Here is a 27242-nt window from a genome sequence, read left to right as displayed (position 1 = left end):
CTTAGCCTTAGACTTTCAGAGAGAATTCACAGCACCTGTTGCTTGCATACATCTCATTGCCACCTGTGGATTCTTTAGGTTCAAAGGAGGCAGCAAATACATCAACACTTAGGGAGCCACTTGAATCTTGAAATCCTGAAGTTGGAAGTACCTATAGAAGGTTGCAAATAGGCCGAACCTTCTCACTGGAGTGAATAATGTATATTAACCTGTCCAAAAGTGGGTCAAGAGAAACAGCAAATTGACTAGACATATCTTACAGAGGGCAAGGGTAAGATGAGGACAGAGAAGTGGAGTTATGGATGTTTTGGAGACCAAAGGATGTGGTAGAAGGAGAATTATCTTTTTTCAAAAGAGGACATTCGTTTCCAAGGGATAAGTCTGAGCTTCAATACCTACACTGTTCTGCACACAACTTTCTGAGCAGAAGTAATTCAGGCTCTGGGTACATTCTCATCTGGAAGAGAAGTTATGCTTCTTCCTTCAGTATGCTCCGGGATTCCTGTGAGTCCACTGTCACACTCTGAAAGGTGGAACTGCACAGGAGCAGTCAGATGCGCAGTGAGCAGGTAACAGCAGTTCTGCTATCAGCTGCTTAACACAAGGCACTGGCAGGTTACTCAGTGAAAGGGAAGTCTAGAACAACAGTGATGTGGGCTTGGCATGCTGAGAATCTGGTTGCAATCTGACACTTACATTTAGTGGCAGGATTTCTATTTAGCTAGCTAGAATTGTTTACAGTGGTGTAAGAATAGCTCAGAATGCCCATTTTTCTGACTTTTCAGACACAGCCATAATGTTTTAAACACAGGTGTTGGGCTCGGTCTCATGTCTTTGACAATGTACACAACGAATCCATGACATAGTCATATCTAGATCCTAAGTAAACCTGTACAATAAACATGCCCAAGCAAACAAAAGACAAGGAACATATGGGGTGCTGCTGAGGCTGGTTTCTGCTTGGTTGTAAAACAAAACCCAAAGAGAGCACCACTCATAAACTATTTAAAGGAGACACAGCTGCAGTTTGAATCTTCACTTCCCCAGCCTGGCCCAGCTGCACAGACCCTAATCACCACTATTTTTTGGCTGTGATAGAGGAGAGTTTCTCAGGAAGCAGCCAGTGCATGAAGAACCTTGCCATATCCAGTGCACTAAGAGCCCTCCACATCCTCCTGCAGCTGCAAGGGGCCTGGCACCACCCCTCAATCCCCTGCTCCACAGTCCTAGCAGAGGAGACATGCAGACATGCTACAGCAGACATGCAGCCCAGCTTACAGAGCTGTGACCCCCCCACTGCCACCACAACATAACCTGCCTTGGGGATGGGCCTGCAGCTGCAGCCCAGATCCCATTTCTGGTGAGACTTGAGCACAGCCTGTCACCTTGAATGTTCTCCAATGCATTTGTAAATCAGCAGGGGTAAGCCCCTAAAAGACTTCTTTTATTATTATGTGCCATTTATTATTGCACTGAAACAGAACTCAGGCTCATGTGCAAAAATTTTGTCCTGACGGAATAAGATGGATGGAGCTATTTGGAGCTCCCGAAGCAGCCCTGCAGGAGCTGTCACTCTGGCCAGGTAGCTCAGTAGCTGAGGGTCTCCGGGCTGCCCACTTTAACCGGGCCAGCTGCCCACTGTGTCCAAGGGCAGTGTGTACTGCTTGCACACTGGCTGTTAGGGCAGCCAGTCTGTTGTACAGCTGATGCAGCCTGGATCTGTGGGATTTGCTGCCTGCTGCCTGAGTTAGTATTGACAGCACAGGCAGCAGTAGGGGTGTGGTAGCCCAGGTCCTGCCTCTGCTCTCAGTGCTTGTTTATGCCAGATACTCACACAAATGTGACAGGGGACATATGTTTTACTAAAGAGCTGAAATGAGTTTTGACACAATGAAAAAAGTGGAAAAATATCCTGTGGAGGAAATGGGAAAGGAAGGACAAGAATAGCAAAAATAAAAACAGGCACTTGCACACATAGATTTTGTGCACTGTAAGCATTGGCAGACTGCTACTCTAAGATATTTGTATTCCTACTGGTTGCTTTGGTGGTGTTATCTACTTTACAGATGTCAAAATGGAGTGCATATGGAAGAGGTTTGTAGGGGACTGTGCAGTGGCCTCATAGATTGGCAGTGGCCTCATAAACTCCAGAGACTTTATTTCAGAGCACAAAGGAGAAGATAGCTTGTAGTTATAGAAGGCAACTAATCAGTAGAAATTGAAGAGATAGTTAGATTTTGATGAGTTTTATAAGAATTTGAAGCTCATGTGATGAGGGTGTACTGGGCTGGGCAAAGTGGTTAACATTAATGGGTCTCTGGGAGGATCTGGAGGCCCTGGAGGGAGTAACAGGGCAGCAGAATCACCTAGCATACAAGCATGCACACAGCTCAAGAAAGAGAAGTGCCAGTAAGGTGCTTCCAAGGTAACCGAAGAACTCACAGAGGTTGGTAAGCATGAACTGGCTGCACTAACTAAATACAAAACCATAGAGTGTCTGGGGGACCATGGGCTCTGTCCTTTGATGTTATTTTCACACTGTTATCTAGTTTGTTACTAGTTGGCATATACAATAGATGTTGCAAGTTTTTTTGTATCTGTTTTAAGCTTAGTTGTCAGGTACATAATCAGGAAAATCGTGAGGTTTAAATATAATTTCATAAATAACTTTTAAAAATAAATGTATATATTTTTCTGATTGAAAATCTGTCACTTCAGTGTAGGCTTATGAGCTTTCCAGTCGCATTTATAAAAAGATGTTTAACAAGAAGGCAGCATCCAGTTATGATTGTAGTGTGACTTACAGAAAACCTACCTGAGATAACATGAGTCAAAAGAATCCACTGGGTCTTCTTTCTCTTCATGTACACATTGATACAGTACAAGTGAAAAATGAGTTTCAAGATCTGAATAAAAGACAAGGTACCTTTCACTTAGGCAGTATAATTTTGCAGGATTTGTCTCATAACCTTTGAAACTTTATGCCTTTCAATTCCTTCCTCAGAAAGCTTGTCCACACAGACTTAGAAGTAATCCCCTAATGAGCAATCTAAGTGTGGTAGAGTAAGAAGGAGGGGGATTTTATTTTCAGCTTTCTTAACACCATATGTTCTCTTAATCCCACTCTTCATTTAGCTAAAGGTAATCCCTGAGTACTTGAGAACAAATTACATGCAAACATACATTATGTGTATGGGTGATCTGTATATAACTCTGCACATGTGTCTTAGACTAAGAGAAATCCCACAGATAGCTAAGGCAGTTGAATTTTCCTATACAGATGCTCCCAAGTCATCTATCTCAAAAGCACACATTAAGATTCAAGAAGGAAGTTTTCTCTGAAGGAATTACTAATGAGGATTGCTTGGATTTTTGCTCATCAAATCTTGAATAAAAATCTTCAAAGTTATTCTTTGAGACATTTAATTTTTCTTACCTCATCACTAAAATTATTCAAAAAATCGTGATAATTCTCTCTGATAAGTCCAGAAACATCATGCAGACCACATTAAACATGCCAAAATATTTATTTTCCACTTTTCAGTTCAGAGTGGGAGTTTTAAAACAAATTGTAGACATTTCAAAGTACAATCATAAAAATGCTGAAATTTTCTGTTCAATAATCTACTGTCCAGTTATCTATGGCTGTTCAAAAAAACAATCTGAAACTTCCCACAACTATGAAAGAACACTGAACACTGAAAGAACAACTGCACCAATTTAAACTACTTATTTTAAAAATGTTAACAGTCCAGCCGATATCACTTAAGCAGTCAAGACAGAAATTCCAGTAAATCCTAATGTATAATTTAAAAGATATATGTCAAATATTTCATATTTGCATAAAAATGACAGGAAAAAATAGTTTTGCTCTGTAAATATTTGGTACAGTTAAATAACAGAACTTCTGGAGAAAGCTGTACTTTCTACCTGGTCTTGCAAATAAATTAGTGCCAGGTGTCTCCTGAAATGAAAAGTCTATTTGAGCAGGTTACTTTCCAGGATGAGATCTGAAGACAAGATGAGGCTGAAGATATGTAGGGAAGAGCAGCTAATAGTGACTAGAAAAAGAAACCAGTGCCAGTACTGAGTATACCAGAGATGTGTCAATCTATCTCTGCAGCTCCAGAAACTGTGTCACATTGCTGCAGTGCATCCACACAAAGCTCCTCCTGCAATTATGGCCAGTGCACAAATGGGTTTGACTGAATTTACCTCTGTAAAGAAAGGAAACTAAATGTGGTCTTTTGGATTTTCACAGTGAACTTCTTTGAAGATCTAAAATTCAGTTCTCTCTCAGGCAGCAATGTAATTGATAACCCTGTTTTATTCCACATTGATAAAATCATTTGCACTTTAAGAATTATTAAATCAGATCTAGCAGGTAATTATTCTGTAATGAGTATTAACGGCATATAAAGTATTTTTTGTGAAGGACATTACAATATTTTCAACATTTACATTAAAATCTCTTTTTCTACCTCAGTAAGCAAAAGATGTCCTGAAGTAAAGATGTTCTGAAGTGAGCTGAATTTTCAGTGTAAAATGAGAAATGTTGTCATGGAGAAAGTAAAAATAGGTTAAAAGTAATCTGAAAAGTAAATGACTACTTGTTGGTTTTTTTATGCCTTACTCTGTAACAGTAATGTAGATAACATGAACGCCAAAGATCTTCTGAGAAGTACTTTCCAGCCTGACCCAGAGAAATGCCTGGTGCAGGCCCCTGGGCTATCCTGGGGCTCTTCCAGTTTGGCATCATGCACAGCCTTTATACCTGAAGAGACAGTATAGTCATATCAACAAGGTCATTGCAAGAAAATAACTTTTCAGGAAAATTTTGAATCACAAAGTAGAAGTAGCAAAGAGAAACAAACTGAGTTTCTTTTCCCACCCCACTCTGCCACTCACCTCCGTCAGTATTTTAAACATATTGTGGACTTGATTATTTTATTTATGTAAAGCAGTTGTTCTCAAGAGTGCAAAACTTCTGGTACTCTGCTGCCATTTCACTGTGATGTTAATGACCAAATTTCTGCCATTACATTTTAGCAATGGGATCTTTTGAAGTGGTGATGTTTGCCACTATGCTTAAAATTATGGTGTTGTTTGAATAAATGTATGGAAAAGAATCACTATTTGTATTTTAAGTGAATAATGTGCCAGAACCTCAGCATTTTTATGAATGAGTAATCTCATAGTTTTCAGAGACAGCTAAAGACTGTATTTATTTGTAGAGTTGTTTGCAAAATGGTTGCCAAAGCTTTGGTTTCTTTTTTTAGACCACACTTACTCTGTGGTGACTTTTCCAAAAACTGTTCATAACAGAGACAATGTCCTCTAGCATTTGTTTACACCATCCCCCTTCCTGTTGCACCTCATTCCAGTTCATGCCACCTTTTCTTCCCTGTGTTAATGGCCATTTTCCAATTCATCTTCATCACTGAAATTTCTTCCTCTTGGTTTTGAAGGTACAGTCTAATAGAAATGTGTTGGTTCCTCTGTCTCCAGGAAGATGATGAAAAACCTTGCTTTACAAATAGTCAGTGCATCTGCTGTGATTGGGACCCACACTGACTTTATTTTCCCTTGTAATTATATTGAATGAGCTGAAGGAAAAAGAAGGGCAGCAAGAGAGTATTAATAGATTCTCGCAGAGGGTGATAGATATTAAGGCCTGTAACTGTGCAGCAGAAAATCACTCATTTATTTGCCTTTCAGTAAGAGTCTATAGAAATAGAAGCATTTTACATTATTTTGTTCCGAAGGATATAAAAATATATACATTCTAATTGCACTTTGGAGAAGGAAAATTAATAAAGACAACTGCGCCATTCCCTATTAGTGGAAATGCCTGCAGTTAACCTGCCTCAAGCACTTTCAATATCACTGAATCCCTTGGGTGGGATTTTCCAAAGTGCCAGCATTAGCTCAGCCCTGCTCCCATTAAAATCAATTACTGACTTCAGCCTGGGAGGAGAGTCCAGAGAGTCCCTGTGGTGCCCTGTATGTTGGAAGATCCTAATCTGTGTGTGTGTTGTTCCTTCCCTATTTTTATGTGCATGGCTGCACAGGTGCTCTGATACATTCATGAGGGCCAGGGTTTGCCTCAGAGGACTTAAAAAGGAACCAGAAAATTAACTGTGCAGAATAAAGAGTAATGGAGGGTAGCAGAGATCATGGAGGCAAGAGAAGCTTCATGTAAGATGAAATTTCTGTACTAATCACAGCCTCTATGCCCCAATGCATAGAGCAAAACCTTCCAGAACACATTTTCAATATGCTTTCACACAGTATATTTTCTGCCTATGGAATACAATTGTCATGGGCAGTCATCAAGGCAAATAGCTTAGAAGAATTAAAAAAGAGATTTAAGAAGCTTTGTGAGCAAAGACAACATTTGCAGCTGTATGCTCCAGATTACAATAGTGCAGGGGACAAACAAGCTTCCTGCTTCAGCAGCATATGCTGATTGCTTTGACGGTCAAGAAGAAATGTTTTTTTGGCATGTGTTATTCATGCTGATTTATTGAGATGTGTGGTGGGGTGGTTTGAGTCTTCATTAAAAGGACTAGTAATGATAATGAATGCTATAGATTATTTGCTAGTCTGCAATGCTGACATTTCCATAAAAAGAATATCAATAGTAAGTCTGTAATGAAGTCCCCTCCCAAGCAAGGGACTGATTTGGGATTGATGAGAGTAGAATTCAGACCTTGGCTATGAACAAGATTTCCTTTCTGGCTCTAAGGAAGTAGCTTATTCTCTCATCACCTGAGAAAGACAATGAATGCTTCTCTAATTCTTAGAGGTGGAATGAAGGGAAAGTACATAAACAAAAAAAATATATGGTTATATTTTCATCCACAGACATTCTGTTCTTTGAATTCAGAGCTGTCATCCCACTGTAATTCAGGAGTACTTCAGCTGGAATTACCCAAGATTTTTTTCTCATTTACACTGATTAAATGAGTCCAGAACACAGTGTTTTCATTCCAGTGTTTGTGCTGCTGCTCCTCTGAACCTGTTCCCCCATGCAAATGGCAGCAGCCTTCCCACTGAACAGTAGCCCTGAGAAAGCTTAGTGGCCTTAACCTAGAACATGAGGAGTTTCTACAATGGATTATGTATCATGCTGGCTGGCTTGAAACCCCAGAAGCTCCTGTCCAAGTCTTCATTCTTATTACAGGCTACTGCTGTCATCATACCAGTTGCTGCAACATCAGAACCCCTTCACAACATCCTTGTTTATGAACAGTAGATAAGATCTGAGAGAAGACATTTTTAAAGTAAGTCTGGATGAAGTGAATTATTGATGTTAATGGCTATGGATGCTATACCCATTGCTAAGAAATGCTGTGATACTTTGTCAGAATTCCCATTTGGAAATGCCATTATAGCATTGAGGGGAGCAGCGATAGATACAATATAGATAGAGCAAGCTATTGATGAACAGGAAAGGCACTTTAAGGATTTTGTGCCTTGAACTCTGTAGCTAGCAAAAGAAATTCATAAAGAAGCAGGTGAAAAGAGTCAGACTGCTTTTCTCCTTGCTAGAGCTGGCAGGCACCATAAGTGCTCAAGGTTCCATGATGGTATAGATGCAGGGATATTTAGATGTACCTATATGTGCACACACATATAGTTTTGATTGACAGTCTAGGTCAGACGCAGCAGGTCTTCACCAAAAGATGAAATTTCTACTGCTCAAGTCACTGAGCTTTCTTAGGTCCAACAAAGAAATCAAGATGAGAGTTTATCTTAATTTTGAACTCTCATATTTCCAGCCCTTGCTTGGTGTAGCCTTCACAGAAATTGTCCCAACTGTCTAATGATCCAGAATCCTATGTAACCTTTGCTTATTTATGTTTTCTTATTCAGGATTATTTAAAAACAGAAAATAAAACCTTTGAAGGATTCAAAATTAAGCTCAGCTGCCAACAGTGCTTAGCTATAAGTGAAATCAAGATTGATAGGCAGCATTTGGGAGAAGAAAGGGTCAACAGCCACAGAATTATTTCCCTGATTAAAAAAATGATCCATTTTATCCTTTTTTATTTCAATGCAGATATACATTTAAACCAACCTTTTAACCTTCTCAAAAGGTTTCACTTATTTTTTAAATTCATTACCTGTTAATTTCATTGGAAGATGTTTGACTAAATTTCCTGTACTACTTTGAAAACCTTACCTAACATCTGCTGCAGGTATGTACTATTTCCTTGGCCTGGGGGATGATTTTACATTAGTAACTTATGGCCGTAATTGGATAGTGGTTCTGTAGGATGCACACAGATCCAATCTGGTCCTCAAACTTCAAATGGTCTAGCTGTGATCTCTTAACATTAAATCAACTCTGTTGTCTGCTCAGGCTCAGGGACAACTTAGCAAGTTTGATATAAGGGAATATTCCCACATGCCAAAAGCAGAGTTTGCAGTAGTCAGCTGCAGCCTCTTTTTCCTTTTGAGAGAATTTCATAGCTGAGGGTATGAAGCTTTGCACACTTCATGGCTGTGCGGTTCCTGAGCTGCAGTGGTGCAGAACATGAGACTTGGCAGCACTCCTGTTCTGGGTCAGCTGCCATGGAGCTGCCATAAGGAACCTGGCCATGGGACACCCAAGTTGCTCCTTGCATTGCCCATGCACTCCCTGTGCTTCCTCCAGCCATCTCAAGACTGCTTCTGGGGGAGGTGTTGTCATTCTAATCCCTTCAGGGTCACAGAGGATCAGTAGGAAAGTGTGGTGGGATTAATACAACCTCCAGACGAAGTTTAACCTGCTGATAACATCAGATTCATAGCCTCTGCCAGCTCACTCTCACTGCTGATATGCTGCATGTGCAGAACAGCACTGAAAACTGAAGTACTTATCACTTTTATTAAATAATGTGTGCCCAGACACCTCCTAATTGTGGAACTTCACAAACCGTGAAGCAATGTATCAGTAGCAGTCTAGAATTTGGAATGGTTGGATTAAAAATATTTTATTTGCAACTCCAGAAGACTACTGTAGTCTCTTGGTGATGAATGTATGTATTTTTATTCCATATTGATAATTTATATATTTCTGCATCCATAACTTTGATCTTAACTTGTCTGGGGTGTTGTTAATTGGCAACATTTTATTATGTTGTCCAGAATTTTTAAGTGATTACATGTTAAGGTGAATTTATATGGCAAAGATTTTAGATGTTAGAATTAAATGGGTGAACTTTGTTTTTCAAATTATTTAATTGTATGTACACATGAAAATATTTTTCTCCATGTACTAGCTTGTATTTTAAACAGATCTTCATGTTGCTGTTAACCTAGCTTGTAATCTTATTGTTAAATTAGTACTTCCAGCAGTAAAACAACAGGCGTCATTTTGCATAATTTTTCACATTTATGGAAAATACTGTGCTTTAACTGACTGAAGTTTTGTGCCTGTCAAATACTAGATAAACGCTGATGTAAAACACGCCTGTGTTCTGTCACAATAGACAGCGGTTGTAGCACAGGGGAGAAGCACGCTCCCGGCAGAAGGCAGCGTGCATGCCACCTCTCCTGCGCTGCAGCTTGGAGCCCCAGGGCAGTAAACTCCTCCTACAGCACTACCTGCAGTAGCAAGCAAGTAGCCTTTATTCCATTTTGTAAATAACTTTAAAAATTGTGATCTCGGCCCTGAAGCTGTGGTAGGATGAGAGACGCGGGCAAACGCTCCGCCGGGGCAGAGCGTAGCCGAGGCGGCGCGATCCGCGGCTGGCCCAGGGTCAGCGGGACACACGACCGAGGATTTCGGTAGGATTTGGTAATTTGCTGACAACAGAAGCCTTCGGTGATCGGAACAGGGAACGTCCCGCAGCGCCTTTACCTGCGGACGGAACCGCAACCCCAAGCTGCCCGGAGCGCGGGCAGCGCCCGCCGAGAGCGCGCCGGCCACCGCCCGGCGCGGGCGGACCCGCTCAGCGGGCAACGGCGCCGCAGGGACCGATGGGCAGCCAGGGACCGGCTCCGCGGGGATCGATGGGCTCCGCGGGGATCGGCACCGGCGGATCGGCTCCGCGGGGATCGATGGGCTCCGCGGGGATCGGCACCGGCGGATCGGCTCCGCGGGGATCGATGGGCTCCGTGGGGATCGGCACCGGCGGATCGGCTCCGCGGGGATCGATGGGCTCCGCGGGGATCGGCACCGGCGGATCGGCTCCGCGGGGATCGATGGGCTCCGCGCGCGCCAGCCGCCCCCGCGCGCCCAACGGCCGCCCGCGCGCCCAACGGCCGCTCCGGCGCGCGGGTCCGTCGCGCGGGTCCGTCGCCGCCCCCCGTGGCTGGCGCCGGTCCCGGCAGGGCGGGGCGAGGCGCGGCCCGCGCGCCGGAAGTGAGCGGCGGGGGGAGCCCGGAGCGGCGGCGGTGCTGGGGCGGCAGCGGCAGTGTGGGGAGCGGCGTCTCCGCTGCCGGGCAGGGACGCGCCTCGGCCGCCGGGCGGAGGCGGTTCCGCGCTCGGCGGAAACAAGGAACGGGAAAGGAAGGGAGCGGCGAAAGGAACCGGTATCGACGGCCACCATTAGTGGAGGCAGGAGGAGCGGCACCGGCAGCCACAGAGGGGGTCTGCGGGCGGAGAGGACCCGGGTGCCGCCGCCGGCATCGAGCGGGAGCGAACCCGGCGCCTCGCCCCTCTGTTCTGTGGGGCGTCGCCGCTGCCCGCCGGGGCTTCCCCCGGAGCCGGGGCGAGGTGAGTGGCGGAGCCGCCTTCGTGTCGCTCTTTTCTGGGGGGCGGCGGTGGCAGACCGGCGGGTGGCGTTTCCTGCCGCGTCCCCTCGGCCCCCGAGCCACCGCCGAGGCTGGGCGGGAGCGCCGGAGCGAAGGGGTGCGGGAGGGGTGCGCGTTTACCGGCCCGCCCGCATGCCCTGCGCCCCTCCACGCCCCAGACACCATCGGGTGCTTTTTTCTCGAGAGGCTCTGGTGACTGGTGGAGGATTCTGGTATGCGTGTGCCCCCCGGGTTTTCCCCGAATGAGGCATGCCTCGGAAGAGGCTGGGAAGTCAGCCGGGGATGCGCGAGGGATGTAGTGTGTGGCATCCAGACAATGTCAGCTTGGGTGAGTCTCCACCCTGTGCAGCCGCAGGCAGTCGGGTCCCCGGCGCAGGCATCGCCGAGGAGCGCGCTGCCACCCGCGGAAAAAAAACGCGCAAATCCTCGTTCCCGGTGCAAGAAGGAATGATGGGTTAAAAACGCAACACCAAACCTGAAATCTTAGCCCTACGACCTACTGAAGGCAGACTGGTTTGCAGAGAGCCTCCCAGGCAAGCTGGATGCCTGCGTTGGTTTTCATGAAACTGGGAGTATGGTATATCATTATTTCTGTATGGGGAAAATCATTGACGGTGGGAGGGAAAGGAGGAGTGTCTGTATGTATACACGAGTGTCACATGACCTTGTAAAATTCATATGGCTATACTTATTTTTCTCCTGCACTAATGCTGGTGGTTTTAAGAAGCCACTGACTTACCTGTTCATTTTGGAAGATTGTATTTCTTTTGTATTTGTTATCTTGTGGGGCAGAAGACAATCCACCTACGTGTTTGAACACTGTCTCTGCATTTTATAATTTTTACTAGTATTTTTTACTTTTACTGGGCTGTAAGTGTTTCGAAGGAGATGAACAGTGGTCTGTGTAGTGCAATTTATTTTTTACTGGTGGATTACAGGTACACTCCATTTGGCAAATGTAAACTATTTCATATGGCTAATATCTTTACATTACCATTCATGTGATGGGTAGATGTTTTGTGAGACTGTAGAATCACACCCACTCCATTTTGAACAAATTGTCTCTTTTTTGTCTGTTCTGCCTAGTGCCCTTCAGACATGGATAGGTTAGCTTGTTAAATACCTTAGAGAAGAAGAATTAATTGATTAATTCTAGATATTTATTGAAACAATATGTCTAGAACAACAGATCTTCCAATTTTATTGTCTTTAATCAGCTTTTCTCTGCTGAGAAGTTTCCTGTTAAAATAGAGGAATGGTAAAATTACTTGATAAATAATTTTGAAGAACAAAAGTATAGGTCATAATCTAGGAAATACTTTCCACATTAGATCTGTAAAGATCTAGACATATCCATATTTAATACACTGATATCATTCTTGGGTGGGTGTGGTGGATAGTGGAACACAGAAGGGGTTTTCTGCACCTAAGTTGGTATGTGATTTTTCGTATCACTGGGTGATACTCAAATTACCATACAGAAATCCATGTTACAGAAGCTTTTTGCTTTCATACAACAGAAAGGTAAGTAGCACCAAGTAATTTTTTATTGCCCTTGTACAGTTTTCATTTTCAGATAGAGATTTCTTTAAAATGGCTTCATTTTTTATGCTCAGATGATATGCAATGAAGCATCCTTCTACCACTGATTCTCTGACTCAGCATGTGGTGACAGTGAGAAGAGTATTAGTAAGAGATAAACCACAGTTAAGGAAAGCAATACAGTGTACTGGCTGTTAATTTCTAGAAAGAATATAAAAAATAATGTGAAAGAGAACACTGACAAATTTTATGTAATCTTCAATCTTCCTTCCTTGCATAGTATCTTGATACTACTGCCTTCAGGTTTGAATTTAAAGTAGTTTTTGTACAGTGGAGTAGTGTATTGACATAAACTGCTTTCAGCTGTGATGCCCTTTGTAGGTTTCACACAATACTTTAAACCAACTCTGGGCTGGCTGGGGTTGGTTTTAAGAGGCATTGCTTTTCAGAAGGATGTCACAGAGTTCTGGCTATCAGAATATTTTGGTATAACTTTGTTTCCCCCAAACCACAAATCTTTAGGGGTTGCTTCTTTATTTGAATTTGGTCCTTTGTCTCTTTCTTCAGCATTAAGTTTTTCGATAGAATCAACTGGCTTTTCTAGCTGGAAAAAGTTAATTCTTTGTGATTTAAACTGTAGCTCTTCATCCTGTGTTAGTCTCATCTTTACTGGTCGTACTTGCCTTCCTTCTTCAAATGTTTTTCAGCTGCTGGAGAGGGAAGTAAAAACCTGTCAAAGTGGTACAGAGTTAAATCTGAGTGACTAAGCTAACTGGGTAAATACTAGGAAGAATAGTACTGAAGATCTTGGCCATTAAGTAATTTATATCACCTTCTTAATAGAAGAAGAATCCAAATCACTTGTGTTAGAAATGAAGCCAAAGGTTGCAAAATAATCACAGTCTTCCTTTTCTGTTGTGTTAAACAATAGTTTTATTATGGAATTTTCAAAAATAACTGAAATAATGTACTTCACAACTTCCCATTAACATCTGTTCATAGTGAGGATCCTGCTGATTAAATCTAGAACTTGTTACAAACACTTACCAAAGGCAGAAATGTCCAATTTCTGTTTCTGGCCCCAACAATAAGCCACTTGGTCATGTTTCACACTCTTTCTCTGCAATTGCTAGAAGAAAATGTGTTGGTGTAGAGCAGAATCAGGCAATGTCAGATAAACAAGCCTTATATAAAGGTGATCCACATCTGTTTTATTGCTAGGAGTTGAAATGACACCAGACTGCTAAATAGTCAGGTTTAACCTGTTTCTATGTGGAGTGTTAATTTTGTTTCAGAAAATGTAAATTATGAAACAAAAGTTGACATATTGAGTAAGTCCTCTTAAGAATTCAAAAAATACCTTTGATAATTGGCAGTCACAGATAGCGAGTGAGTACACACACTGAATGTTTTCTACCTTTAGGAATGTCTACTAGGTTAGGTAATGCCAGTAAAGAAACGTGCACTATAATTGCCCTTTACAGTTTTTCTTCAGATTAGCAAGGGAATTAAATTTTTCTTGTTAATCTCCAAGTGTTATCATCACTTTAAGAAAGTGTCCGTTGAAAATGGTGTATTAGTTTTTATGTGTTCACACTAGAAATTAGTAATAATTACCCAAGTAAACAAATTAGTCCCTGTGAGAAAGAACTGAAATTCAATAATGATAGAGGTTGCTTCTAATCCTTCATATAGGAAAATTTATAAAGACTAAGAAAAGTATCTGCAGAATATTTTTATGCAACTTGATCCAGATATATTGACTGATATTTTCTGATGTTTTAGTGAATTAAAGTCAGTTCTCTGTTTTGTTTCAAGTAGGAGTTTTAGTTATTTTCTATGTCCAGGTTTAGCAGAAGTGTTTTGTGTAAGATGTTAAATAGATTGTTTGTTGAACTTGTTTTTTAAAATCCATCTCTTAGTGAAGAGCTCTTGAAATGTCTTGGTCCGGAAGGTACCGCTGTACTTGTATTTTACGGAGGAAGATGACATACATAAGGATTTGAAATTGTCCTGACGTTAAATATTAGGAAAATAATTTGTTGCCATCTTATATCATAATGAGTTAGTTGGATTTTATGGGGCGTCAGGGGAGGGAGGCCTGGAGATGGGGAAGGAAGTCCAGGGATGATACAAAAATAGTCACAGGACATAATTTTCACCATTACTGAATTTCTAGTCTCAAAAATAAATAATTTTAACAAATTATATTCAAAAGTTTATTGAATCTTCATTGCCTTTGGTCTTTTCAAGACACCAGTGTGTAAGGTGAAAGTTCTTACGTAAAAATATTATAGAGAGTCTGGTAAGGGAATTACTATTCACAGTAGTAAAACTGTTATATTTACTTAAGTAAATATTATAGTGTTCAAGAACTCAGGTTGCTGGTAAAAATGCACTGATCTTGCATGGCATAAATGGTAAACTGCATGTAGGTTATCTTCTGTGAAAATTATCCAAATTATCATCCCGTATTGCAGTGTTAACATTGTGTTGTTCTAATTATTGTAGTTGACATCTGCTGAAATGGTCATGTACAGTGTGAGCGTACTCTGTCAAGTGTTTCGAATGCCAAGTTGTGTTCATATACAAACACCTTACTGTTTTCTACTGTTCATTACAGCAGACTAGCTGATTTCTAGCAGATCAGGATTAGAAAGAAACAGGAGCCAGAAGTGGCATCACTCTCCAGTTTTGTGACTGCTAAGTTTTATTACTTGTGTCAGTGTTGGACTTTCATGTAAAAAAGTCTTGGAGAAGTTAAGTATAGAACCTGATCATTTTTCTCAAATGTAGATCTGATTTGAAAAATATGCTGTCTCGAATACACATAGAGAAAAGGGCTGGAGGGAATCTCATTGGCGTCCTTCATCCTCTCTGATAACTTCACCCTTCAGAAACCTTCAGGAGAGGTTGTAGAGGGCCTGTCAGAAACTTTTGTTCATATGATAGTGAGAGCTGAAGTCCACTGCCTACTGCTGGCATAGGGTCCTTGGCTGCTGCTGGTGCTGTGATTGTCTCATTGTCCTTCCCTTTTCCCAGAGCCTTAGCAGTTTTGCTGAGGTGGGAGGACTTGTGGTATTCCTGTTGTCTTTTTGTCCTGGTTAAAGTGAATTTTAAAAAAAGTGGAACTTTACTGTGCTCACGGTCAAGGTATGCAGTAAGTTACTTCTTGTAGTTACTTTAATCATTGCCTTCTTGGCTTTTCCAGTAGGAAGGAACAGTTTGCTCCCCGAAGAAAAGCTCCAAATAGAGCTTGTTGCTTGATACATGGGTAGATTTCATCTCGATGCAAATTCTGTAGTCACATTCCCACTTTTCTGCTTTAAGAATAGCCATCTGTAGCACAGAGAAGGTAGTTTATTCTATGTCATCATGGTCTTAGTTTTTGAACTTGGTTATAGAAGCCTGGTAAAATTGCTCCCCCAAACTAAAACTGTTGTTGAGCTAGTAGTGTCTACTTCTGCTATTGAACAGTTGTGTATCAGTGACTTGTGAAAAATTCTGCTGGTTATTTCAGGAAGTAGTGTAAACTTGTCAAGGATTACTCTGTGCAAACTTATACTTGGTTTTCTGAAATCCAGTTGGTCATAGTAAAAGGAAAAATGTTTTCGGAAGTGTCCAAAAGACTTAATTGTGAACCTTACTTAAACTGTAATTGGCGAATGTGCATTATCTGCTTGTAAAATTGTATTTTAAAGGCTGTATCATTGAGTAGTGTTAGAAGTACAAATAATGGGTATGTATCAAGCATTGATGATAAAATAGTCCCATCTCAAATGGTTGAATTCTAACTCTGATGTCGCCTTTACAGTTAAATCATTTCAAAATATGTACTTAAATTGCCTGCTAAGTGCAACAGTGTATGTTGAGTAAGTCACTGCATAATATGAAAAATGCTAACTTTACAACACAGAATTCATAATATGGCTTATTTGTGTATGTAGAAATTTATTCTTCTTGCAGTTTAGACATTATACTATGACAGTTTTGCTCAACTGCATTGTTTCAATCAGTGATGAAAAAAGCCTAGTGCTTTTTTGATGTCTGTGGATTTCTTTTAAATAGTTCCAGGTAAAATACTCTGTCTAAAATGCTGATTTGATTGGTTTAATCACTGGGAAAGTATATTAAAACTATGTTTGACAGATTTTTCTCTCTGTCAAAGGTCCTGTAGATTTGGAGAGGTACTCTTATGTTTAACTCTGAAGTTGCTGAATTGATCCTTGTGGTACACCAGTATTGAGAAGATGTGATGTCGCTACAGGCTTGGAGTTGCTGTAGAAGATAGCATTAGCAAAACAAATGTGCAGGTTCTTTGAAAGAAGTAAAGTTCCTCATGTGCTGTTTATATACTCGTTAATTAATCTCTGTACAGATGCATTTGCTAAGCCTGGAATAGTCCCTGTTTGCATCTCTGACAGAGCTGAAGAACTGTATGTTTCACTCAGTGGGCTATTTTTTTCCTTTCTTGTGGGTCCCTTAAAGAGATGGTATTAGTAAGAGCAGAAGAGAAGCAATGGAGCCCAGAGAATTTTTTCCCCCCCTTACACTTTTCTTGACAGAATTATCCTTAGGTAGCTTTAGAGATTGCTAAATTATTGTGCATTAAAAATTCTCATTAAAAAAAACAGAGACGGGCAATATTAAATCCATGTAAATTCTGTGATCCAGTTAACAGCATAATCCACAGCGTGCCAAAATGATAAAATTGAAGAAGTGATGTGTTGGGAGCTGCTGAAAGAAGAGAAGCTACATCCTTCTATACATCTTCCTAGACCCTGATTATATATTGTTTTGCAGAATTCAAGGTTCTTTTACTTCTGGGATGTAAAGTAATTTAAAAAAATAAGGACAAACACCTTTCCAGGTTGCTCTTTGCATCTTACAAATAGGAAAGGCATTGGTCCAGGCTTTCAGAATTTTTTGTAGGAAATACTTTGCCCCATGATTTTGTAAATAATTTCATTTTCATATCTAGATGACTAATGTTATCTATACTTATTTAGATGAGCTGCTTTACAAAACTGGAATGGGTTCTAGCTCAGTATTGAAAATAGTGAGTTTTCAGCATGCTTTCAAGCATCTTAGGAACAAGACTGATTTTTGCAGCCTAATGGTGATCTTCCAGAGGTGAAATTGGCATGGGAAGCTTATTAGCTTTGCAGAAATACTTTACTTGCATACTAATTGTCTTAATTTTAATCCCATGGGATTTTTTCTACTTTTGTCTGAGCTCAATGCTTGCTACTCTTTTATAATTTAGAACAAGAAGAATTAGGTAAGAAGAGAAGTACTCTAACAAATGTGAAAACATTTTGTTATGACTATGACAGTATTCCCTCAGATTTTCTCATATTGTTGCCAGAGAGTACATGAAGATAAGATCTGAAGTTCTTAAATTGTGTTAACTTTGAGAATCTGTGTCTACAAGAACAAGACACCCTATATAAAATAAATGCAACATCTACTCTAGATTCCCGCAGAAGCAAGGACAGTGTTCGCTGCCCAGGGAGATTTCTCCCAGTTGTTCTGTGGGAGGTACAGTACCTGTGGATTGTGTCTGGACTTAAAGCCTCAGTCTTTGGTATTGCACTGTTGGCTGTTCCTCAGCAGTTTCTTGCTCGTGTATGGTTGTTCTTGATTTCATCCTGACTTGCCTGGTTCATGCCTGTATAGTGATGAGGCATCTTGCATAGGATTTTTGATTCTATGCCAGAAGCCAAGCATTCCAGGCTGTCTTTATTTATAGAATCATAGACTCATTTAGGTTGGAAAAGACCTTTAAGATCGAGTCCAACCATTAACTTAGTACTGCCAAGTCCACCACTAAACCATACTTGAGTTGATTTTGTATATATAAAGATCACTGGAGGCTAGATGTAAGAAAAACACACACAAAATCCCCAAACATGCTAAACACCTACTTGTCCTTACCTTACTACTAATTTTGCTTCTTGCTCTGCTCCTTGCTAAAAAGATCACTGTGAACTTGTTTCACCACTTAAAATTGAGTTAATCATTGTTAGAATTTGTTTTAATACACCTATGCAAGTTTGGACTTCCAAGATGTCAGTAATCATTCTACTTCAGAGGTGACTAAAGACTTAGCACAAATGTGGTTTATAGTGCATTTTAAAAAATCTCCCCATTGTGAGAAATCTCATTAGGTTGTTCTAAGCCTTTAAATAAAAATGCCATACAAATCTCTGTTCTCGAAGGAAGTTGTCACTTGGATCTTAAATGCACAACTCAAGAGCATGACCTTCTACTTGAATGTGTGGGTCTGAGCGGCTTTGACAGAAACATGGGTGGTTGCACGCTGTGTTCCTGCTGAAGCATTCTTCAAGTGGTCCGTATCAGTGCACATTTCTGGTACTCTGGAGTATAGTCAATAGTACTTGTGTCTTCTAATAGATCTATCAGTTAGGGGTGGAGGAGGGAAGTCAGTAGTTTTCAGTCACTAGTAACCTTGCAAAGCAATAATACTGGCTGAAACTTTATCCATCTCTGAGCATGTCACAGATCAGGAGAATAGTTCTGAGGCTGGGTAAGAGAAGATCAGTTTTTCTTTCACCTCTACTCTGTTGTGTCTATTAATAAGTAACTTAGTGGCATGATCAGTTCTGTGGAACTGAAAGGCTGTTTGTCAGATTGATGTGACTGCCACAAATAAATTATTGCCTATTGTAGAAGGAAAGAATTATTTTCATGAAGAAATGTTCAGTTCTGGATTAGAGACCTCTGAGATACTTTCTAAGAAGCACAGCAAAATTAAGAAGTCTCATTTTCAGCAACTACAGGGAAGGAGGAGGGTCCCAGAGAAAAGTGGGAGTGTTTTTTCCTTTCTGGCAGCTTGCAGAGCAGAAAATGGAAACAGGCAAACGAGTGAAATTTTCAAGAGGAACCACATACCCACATCATAGTTGTTAAAGTGAAACATACAGTGTCTTTATGAAGAATGCTCTGTTAACAGCCATTCAGTTGATAGTGCAGCATTCAGCTTAACCTTTTGTGCTTCCTATCCCAGTTAGTGAAAATCAGAGATGTTCTAGTTAAAAATAAAGCAAACCTCCAAAAGCACTGTCCTTGTAATTAGCTTGAATGAAACTTTCTGTTTTGATACTGTTTATATGTGTTCAGCTTGAATGTGCGCAAAAACTTCAGAAAGTTCTCAAAACCAACAAGTTAAGAGAAAGAAAAGCCCATGAGATTAGTTATTACTACTGTATAACGAATCTTAAATTAACTTTTATCAGCTGGAATGGAATATTTTTGGAATGACTGGCCTGTATTCTGAAGTTGAAAGTCCAGCACAGAGTAAATAAAGTATTTTCAGACTATGCACTTTCAACGTCAGTGGTGTTTCATTTTTGAACTTTAATGACTTGGGTGCCTCTCTTTTTGCAGAGATGTGTCAGTCTTCATTCTCCTCAAGGATCAGGTAGTTAATACATTTACAGGTATCATATAGGAAGTTAGCTTGGATAGACTTTGAGGCCTGAAAGCTTAGGAAGTGATTTTATGTGTTTGTTTTTTTTCTAGATAATTTAAATGTATGTTAGCTTTTTGTGGACATTAGATTTAAAATACACATAGTGTACGGAAAAAAACATTCACTTGATGCAAATTACTTTGATTTAATGTACATGCTGTTTTGCTATCCTTGTCATGAGAAGAGTTTGAATTGAACCTGTTGTTGCTCGCTTTATGGCCTAAAGACTGATCTGAGTGTACTAGATAAGGCAAGTTATGGTATTATCTTTCACTTTTTAAATTATTCCTCATTATTTAGTACTTCTGATGATTAATGTTTTCCAGTAGTTGTTGTGAAGTGTATACTTTCTAATTTTGAAGATGACAACACAATTTTTGTCCTGTATAATGTGACCATGGGCCAGCCTTCTGTCTTTTTACACTTTAGTGTAAAAGATGCATTAACCAGTAGTAAAATAGGACTGTATTTGCAGAACGGGAGAATGTGCTTTAAAGCAATGTCTTCCAAACACTCTACCTAGTGTCTTTATTTTGTATAAGTTAATGTAACCTCTTCTGAGGTTGAATTTCCACCTGGTTGAATTTCTAATCCTGAAGGTACATGGTCTTCCTTCTGTTTAGAATGTACATCACCAGAAACTAGGAAGCCAGATTTTTTTTATGTGTGTGTGATAGTGCTCATTATTAACTTTCTGAGATAAGGCTAATCTGGCATGCTTCATAATACAACTTTTGACGGGCTGTGAGCATTTGAGAACAACATTTCTATATGCTTCATCTGATGAAACAATGTAAAATGCTGCAAGATATTGATGTGTCTTGTGTAGTACACTGTTCTAGTTAAAGCTGCCTAAGTACTTTTTTTTTCTATTTTAGAGTGAGTTGAAAAGCAAGACAAAAGATCAGTTGTTCTCTTATGAAAATGTAAAAATTGCAGCTGGCATTATGTTGTCTGCATTCTTTTTGCCTTGCAGTGCAGATTTAAATATTTGAGTTTACAACTGCGCATGCCTTCACTATATTATGAAGTGCCTGTAAGACTTGAGAAGGCAGAGCCTACTGATAGATTCAGCAGCTGCTGCTTCATTCCTAAAATGACTTCTTCTGGATTATGATAAACTCTTGGTATTTTAGCGTGATTCACGCAATCTTATTGGCAGGAATATTGAACTAACATATATTCAAAAGTAGGGCTTTTCTTATTTTTGCAGTATGACTAAGTATTTAGTATCTGGATATTGTGCATCATAAATCATTGCCTTTTATTATGTCTGTTTATTTCAAGACACTCATAGTGAAGTATCAAAGTTTTTGGAGTGTAGTAATAGCCATTGTTTGAAATGGTGGTAAGTAGAATATGAAGTTGTTTTGTTTTTTTAGTAGAATTTGGAATATGTGGATGGTTAACTATTTTAAATATTATAGAATTAGTTCACTTTCTGAAAAGAAAACTTAAAATTTTGCCTGGCATGACTCATTGTGGAGAGATGTAATACTGTGATGGAGTCGTCTATTAAACTTAAGAGCACAACTCTGTGAGGTAATTGAAGGTCCAGTAAAAGACACTCTTGGTTTACTTAATATTTCTGCCATAATTTCTGAAGTTCTGCTTGCGTCCATAATGTGATGGGTAACATTTCCCTGGGGAGGGTGGCAGCAGTCTGGTTCTGTGTGCATCAAGAATCATCTGTGCAGCTATGTGAAACTAGTTTGAATGTATGGTTTGAGGCTTGCATTTCAACAGTAGCAAATAGTGATGATCTTTCTGTCATTAGATGTGCATACAGAAGCCTGATATTTAATGGCATACAGATAGATAACTATGCAGTTTTCATATTTTTATTGCCACTGTACTGCCAGTATATTTTATAGATTGCATTTAGAAAGTATGATTCTAGCCAACTCTATTACTTTTCAAAGGGGATCAAAATAAGTACTGAAATAATATCCATGACTTTGCATTCTGTAAAAAATTGATTAGTTCCCTCTCTGTATTGCTGAGCTTTTATAGTGTCTTGAGGAACAGGACACTATTTTAAAAGAGGAAGTTAAGTCTGCCACAGAGGAAGCATTATATTATGGATTAAATGCTGTCCTTGTCATCTTTGACACACTTTTTCTGCTCTCTAGTTACATTCATCTTTTTTTCCTTATAGTTAGTCTTCTAGTTCTTTAGTGGAGTTGCAAACAATATGTAGTTTTGAAAATTGTGTAGCTGTCTTGTCCTCTTTTTGGGAATTGATCTTGGAATGTTTGCTTCTGAAATCCTTCTTGATTTGAAACTGGATAGGTAGAAAAGTACTTTTTTTCTGTGCTCATTTCCTTCCTGCACTCAGGTTTATGTTTGTATGCATGCTCTTAGATGTTGTTGGCTAGAACTGTCCCACAGGAGATATTCTGTCCACGGAGAACTGGGCAGGATATTTGTCTTGGTATTCCCCAACTCAAAATGCACACGGTTGGAGGTTGGATAGTATTTATAAGCTGTGTTAGTCCTGTGCTTTGTGCATATTCTCCTCAGCTGAGATGGGTTCTTAGATGATGCAGAGGAATTGAAAAAGGGGCTGAGAACTTGGTTTCTGTGACTTGACTGATTTTTTTAAAATAGGCTTTTTTAATTGTTAGAAATAATAGAGCTGGAAAAAGGTGCTGCTAGAATTGACCTTACTACTTATCACAAAGGCTGTGAATGATTCCACTGATGTATTGCTCTTTTAGTGGTTTTCTTCGGAGAGAAGGTTGTGACATCAGATTACTAGTTGAGACCAGGAACAAACAAGGTCTTAGGATGCATCCCATTTGGTTTTTATAGGTATTGCTTCTTGAATGATGTTGTGGGGCACACTCTGGCTTGTGGTTGAGCTGTTTTGTTTCCAGAGCTCGTAAGTGGTTGCACTAAGTAGAAAGAGACAGTGCCATTGAAACAGTGCTGGCAGTCAGGCATGGATTCCTGGTAGGCATTCTCAGTGGTATTGCCATGGGACCACAGCCAGACAGTTCCATAAATAAGCATGAAAGTCCACTGGCAGCTCTGACAGAGCAAATTATACTTATAGCATAGTAACACCTCATGGGTGAGTCATTTGCTGCTGATTGTTCTAGCTACTGTCCGTTAAATAACGAGTTTTGGCTAGTTGCTTGACTAAAATTGCCATGTGCATGTTTGTTCATGGCCAGCCTTTCAAGGAGTGGTTACTGCGCTAACTTTTCACTGGTCACAGTTATGTCAGGCTTTTGCTGTACTGCTGTATCATCAGACAGTATCAGAATGTGAGGTTAAGATTCTAGAATTCTGTTGAACAATAAAGGGGCAGCAAAACAACATGATCCATACCTTTGGCTTTCTCTGAGTTTAGTAAAATATAATTGTTTTTAAGACTTCCTTCAGTATTATGGGGAAATTGCCCAGGTAATTGCTTCCTTATCTATTCTATTTCTATGTATCATCCTCCAAAGTGTGTTGCAAGATTTCTGTTAAATGCAAAGGAGCATTTTCAGTTGAATGTCAAATCCAGCTGTATGAAAACAGAAGTTGTTTCAGCTTCACCAGCACAATAAAATCTACCTTGTGTATAAATACTTCAGTAAAAAAAAAAAAAAAGCCCAAACCAACCCTAAAATCTAACTATGTCTTAAAGACTTTAGTGGGGCTTAAGTATCTGAGAAGTCTAGTAATGGAATTTGTTGGTAATACTATGTGCCTCTTTATTAGTGCTGTTTATGAGCAAGTGTGCAAAAAATATATTGGTGTAAATAAAAGGATTTTTTCTTTTCTGACTTTATGAACTTTTTAATACATTTGCAGCTAGAAAATGATAGCAGTGAGTACTAGGAATGCATTCTTGGTCCATGCTACCAGCAGTGTTTAGCATTGCAACAACAGCAGTGTCTGGAAACCATTCCCAACTTTATTCCACTGATTTTTGGGCATGTTTTTCTTTTTCCTAAGAAAGTGGCCTTAACTTATTTTGCTTTCCTTTACTTGTAGAGGGGTGGAGAGTCTTGTGGTTGGGGTTTTTTTGGTGTTTGTGGTCTCTTGACTTTTTAAAGACAAAGCTGTGGAGGTCTTCCTTTCAGTCTTTGACTTGTAAAATTATTATTTAAATGTATGTGTGTAATGCTGTCCAGTCCCAAGTTCACTAACCTTTCTTGATTTCTTAACACTTTCTTCTTTCTGCTATCACTTCCTCTTGCAAAAAAAAAAAAAAAAAAAAGACTGTAATTGCTTAAGATTAATCAGAAGATTTATGTAGAGAAACTTGGACTCTGACTTTGCATATACAAGTTGTTTGGATTGTCTACTGTGCTCTACATATAGTTTAGTTTTAACCTTTTTCTTATGCAGGGAAGGAGAGTCTTCCTGCTTCACTCTGTACTTGATTATGAGATGAAGTATTTATAGTTATATGGGAGCTTTGCATCAAGAAATCTCCAGTACCATGATGACGAGGTTGGAATTAGTCACTTTTTAAACTGTTTTATTAGTATCTTTCATCTTATTTTTATACAGCATGACCTGTGAACTGAACTTCTGGATGGTTTCTGTGTTATTCATAACATTGTTAACTATTTTTTTTGGTTGTTTTCATTATTTGTACCCTGAGGTTATTTTGGATACAGCATCTGAAATATTTTGCATAGTAGTGTCAAAAAGCATAGGGTTTTTATAAGAAAAACCTACCTTTTCCTTTGTACTTTATTAAATATTTGGGTTGTCCTTGATCTGCTTTTAAGTCTGATTTTTGTCCCACCCCAGCCTGCAAAATCAATTTGGCCATTAACTTCTTGATCTTCCATTCTGCACAAATGCATATAGAGGCTACAATGCACTCTGCTTTTTGAGCCTAGATACCTGACTGAGATGATGTGGATGTTTTTATGTTTTTATAAAATGGCTTGTGAGCATGTCACCTATTTAAAAAACTGTTGCTTTGACTTATGTCAAATCTTTTCAGCCTCTGAGTCACAAGTAATATCATTCAGTCTCTTGTTTCCTAATACACCTGTGTGCTAGGAAAATTCAAATGTCTTATCTGTTTCTAGGTGTCTCTTGTGGTCGTCTATTACTTTATTTTAAAGGCCCAAACATAACTTCCTTCCTTTATGCTAGAAACAGCCAACTTTCTTTTAGCAGGCTGTGGTCTGAAAAAATCTTTTCTCATTAAAGTTTTACATCTGAAGTCTAATGTGGCACGATTCCTGTCACATTACTAGAAGTCTCCCTGAAAAGCATTGATGAAAGTGTTCTCAGATGCCAGACGTAAAATCAGAAAGCACTGATCATGTTTTACTGAAGTTACACTACTCATTTAAAAATTAGATTTCATTGTTTCTTGGCTTTACTGATGTGTCTTACCAGTTGAAGAGCTGTTCTACCTTGCCCTAATTTTCCAGCTTTTTAAAAAGATCCTTGTTTGTTCTTACAGTTGGGAACGAAAAGGTTTTGTTAGTTTTAATTCTGTTTCTACTACTGAATAGAAGAAGAGGGGAGATTAATGTCATGGCAAATATGACAAAAGAGCTTCATTTCTGGCAACTGGACCATGTTTTCTACCCATCCCTCTTCTGTATTCTAGACTTGGTAAGGGAACTGCTTGCTGAGATGTAAATGAGCAATGCAAGATACCAAATTTTTGTGATGGAGTACCATCTCCAGTTCTGAAGAGTGAAGATGGATGAAGGCCCTCACCAATATTTTCAGATGCTTCCCTCCTGCTGGTGGAAACAGATGTGTGGCACTGTCAAATGCAACATACCTTTAGTCTGGACCTGGACCCTGGCATAAGTTACTCATAAATAAATATACACAAGGAATTCAGCTATATGTTTTAGTAGTTGTAAGCTACTTTTACTGGATAGATGTGTTGGGTTGAAGGGAGAATGTGCAGAAAACTCCCTGTAGAATGAAATTTATAACTCGGCAAAAATTACTTTTTATTTTTTGGCTTTTAAACCTGTTCTGATTTGTAACAACCTGGCACTTCAGAGTATGCTAGGCTGTAGCTGCTATCAGCAAAACTTTATAAATCCTTTGAAAGGTAATAGGAAGAAGCTGCTGGCAAGACTTAGACCTGAATGGGCATTTAAAGGTCTGAAGGAAGATGGAAAAATGATAAAAGCCTCAAAATAATTCTTCTTTTTTAAGCTTCATTGTAAATCCTTTCATGGTGCTGCTGCTTTGATTTGATTCAGCGTGAGATAGAGAGCTAAGATTCAAGTGTAAAAATTTTTCTACAAAAATGAAACTATAAAAATCTTCCAGGCACTTCACACTGTACTGCTAGCAATCAAGGAAATGAGACTGTGGGCTAATGGGATGTGGAACAAACTCCTGCATCTGCATAAGCTTTTTCATAGAGCAGTAGACAAACAAAACTAGGAAATTATTTTCATTTTAAATATTGAGGTGGTACTGAATTAAGAGATTAATTGTTACATGGCTTTTTAACTAATCACTGTCACCTACATTTTAAATAGCTACTCTTGCTGCTTTGTGCCTCATTTGGGCTACAGCAAATTAATGCCAGATCAGTTCTTTCTTGCCAGCCCTTGTCCTTATGAAGATGTGAATGTGGTCCAAATAATTAGCATTTCTCGTGTCACAAATTGCATTCCTTATACAGTGTGGTCAACTCAGCTGCTTTAGCAGTAAAAATAGTCACTGTGGTACACATTCCACTTTCAGTGTTGTATTCTGTAGTTTATTCATCTGGCTCAATCCTTAGAGAGATCTTTATACCAAAGATGATATGTTCCAGGAAACAAAAATAATTGTTCTTTTGGGATGTTCAGAAAAAAACTTTACTCAGAGGCTTGCCAAATTCTTACACAGCTGCTAAGATGATATAATGTTTTGTTTGACTAAGATTATAAATATGAACTTCCTTCCTCCTGCATGTATAATTATTCTAACTTTATGCAGAATTTGTGATAAATCTCTTCCAAATTTCTGTTGAGTGAGAGTATCTATTAAATGCTTACAGACTTCAACATGCAGTTTATATTTGCTTATAAAATGGGTGACCTAATTTTCTGTGAGCTAGATATAACCTCCTCCCATAGTCCTGCCAAAAGAATGTATGTCTAGAATAAGAGTTTGTCCTGGTTTTATATAGCAGAAAACTCTTCAGCTGTGAGAATTCATGACCGGAATACCCTTAATCCTGCGAGGTGTTCACTAAGGTTAAGTTGCAGATTTGGCCAGGCTTCAGAAACAGGCTCAGAGTGGACGGTAGGTTCTGGTTTGTTTGTGTATATCTGGTATTCCTGCGTTTGTTGTGAGCCATGTTTCCTGCTGCTTTCCGAATTACACTGAAGGAAATGACAGCACTGGCGATCAGCCTTGCGGACACAGGCTTAAGTATTTTGGAAAGGAACTGAGCCTGGCTGCACCAATGGTGTAAACTGAGGTTGTATGTGCCTTAGGAAGGGGCATGGCTCTGGTGCATGATGCAAAC

At 39.6% G+C, this 27242-nt stretch overlaps 1 protein-coding gene across 1 annotated transcript in view; it reads left to right on the top strand.

Moving 5' to 3' along the window:
* The first annotated feature begins 10919 nt into the window (after window positions 1–10919).
* Window positions 10920–27242, top strand: part of RAPH1 (Ras association (RalGDS/AF-6) and pleckstrin homology domains 1) — a 92687-nt gene continuing 76364 nt past the window's right edge. The window contains exon 1 of the mRNA XM_068196070.1: window positions 10920–10958. The gene's annotated coding sequence lies outside the window, so the exon portion shown is untranslated. The remainder of the gene's footprint in view (window positions 10959–27242) is intronic.

Source organism: Anomalospiza imberbis, chromosome 7 (assembly GCF_031753505.1).
Source record: "Anomalospiza imberbis isolate Cuckoo-Finch-1a 21T00152 chromosome 7, ASM3175350v1, whole genome shotgun sequence".
NCBI lineage: Eukaryota > Metazoa > Chordata > Aves > Passeriformes > Viduidae > Anomalospiza > Anomalospiza imberbis.
The sequence above is the reverse complement of the archived record's forward strand: the minus strand, read 5'-3'. Positions and strand labels throughout refer to the sequence as shown.